We start from the raw sequence: 1,603 nt of genomic DNA, 5'->3' as shown, positions 1-1,603 counted from the left end.
CAAATCCTTAATGGTATTGTCAGTATATATATTGTGTTAAAAAAAACTTTTAGCCACTCAAAAAAATTTTTCAAGTTCAAAGATTTTTACTAATTTGTGGCAGCTTTTTATCTTATTTGTGACAATTTTAAACCCCTTCTCTAAAAAAAATTGTGACGATTTCAATAACTTCCAAAATTTGAGATGTTACGAGTTTTTTTTTACAATTCTCACAATTCTACTTAGTGATAATTTTTTATCTTTTTTGTGGAGGTTCTATATATGCTAATATTTTGTGATAATTCTTGATTAATGTTTGTGATAATTTAAAATTTTCACAAAAAAAATTCATTAAAACTATTCTATTGGTTTTAGCTTAACATATTTACATAAAAAAATTATATATGGAGTAATAAAGTGAGAGAGGTAACAGCGAATTTATACTTAACTATTTTGTATTAAAATTGAATAAATTACACTCATATTTTTATTACATTGATCAATTGAGTTAACTAACATTCAAACCTACTAAATTTTAAAATAACAAATTCTCATCTTTCAACACAAAATTCAAAACTAATACTCATGATTTAATCATAAACTTGAACTATACGGGGATTAAATAAACTAATTTAAAAGATATGAACTAACACATAAAGAGAGAGTTCCTAACAAATAAAATCATAACAAATGGAGGTTCTCTCTCACGGTAATTAGTGGAGGCCGGAGGGCATTCCCATTCAGCAATATTCAATATTGCAATCTAGCATAACATAATTAGTGGCTGTTGTAACGACCCACGGGCATTGGGATCTTTACGTTTTCAACGAGCTCACACTCTCCTTTGCTTTCTTTTTTTATTTTATAACCTTTCAGTATTTTTGTTGGGACTTCTGTAGTGAATCTATGTTTTTAAAAAAAAATAATAAGAGACCAACTACATAACAAGCTAATTAAGTTAACTTTTTTTAATTTTTAATTTAAAATTTGAGAAATTAAGACAATGAAGAGTTTATTTTTTGTATTTTTGTAATAAACCTATTTTTTAACTAGTTAATTAGAGTTGGCTTCCCTCCTAAATTAGTTTTCTATCAGAAATTTTAATTTTGTGCAAACACTCTCTACCAAAAAGAAACTTATATACAGATACAATGGGTGTTCATTTTTCAAGAATATGTTGGGAAATTTTATAAATCGTTACAAATAAAGGATGTTGGGGAGATTTTAAAAAATCTCCACTACAAAGAATTCGGATTCTCTAAATTTTAAATTTGTATTTTAGAGAATAAAGTGTGATCTTATACCTTTGAATAGTTTCTCTCTCATTTATTTTTGGTCCCGCCTATAAAATAAATAGTAAGAGATCACACTATATTCTCTAAAGTAAAATTCAAACTTTAGAGAATGCAAATCCCACTACAAAACCTCCACAAATGAATAAGAATTTTGTAGTGCCTTTAATCCTTTATGATGTTTTAAAACATGACACATGTTCATCATTTCAGTAAACTTTTTATACATATTTTTAATTTTTATTCTCAATAGTATTAATCAATATGTTAGATATAATTATTTATGTATTTTTTTATATTTATTTAAGTTTTTGAGAAAAACATTTCTATGA

This window comes from Arachis ipaensis, chromosome B01 (assembly GCF_000816755.2).
Source record: "Arachis ipaensis cultivar K30076 chromosome B01, Araip1.1, whole genome shotgun sequence".
NCBI lineage: Eukaryota > Viridiplantae > Streptophyta > Magnoliopsida > Fabales > Fabaceae > Arachis > Arachis ipaensis.
This window is presented reverse-complemented; position numbering follows the sequence as displayed.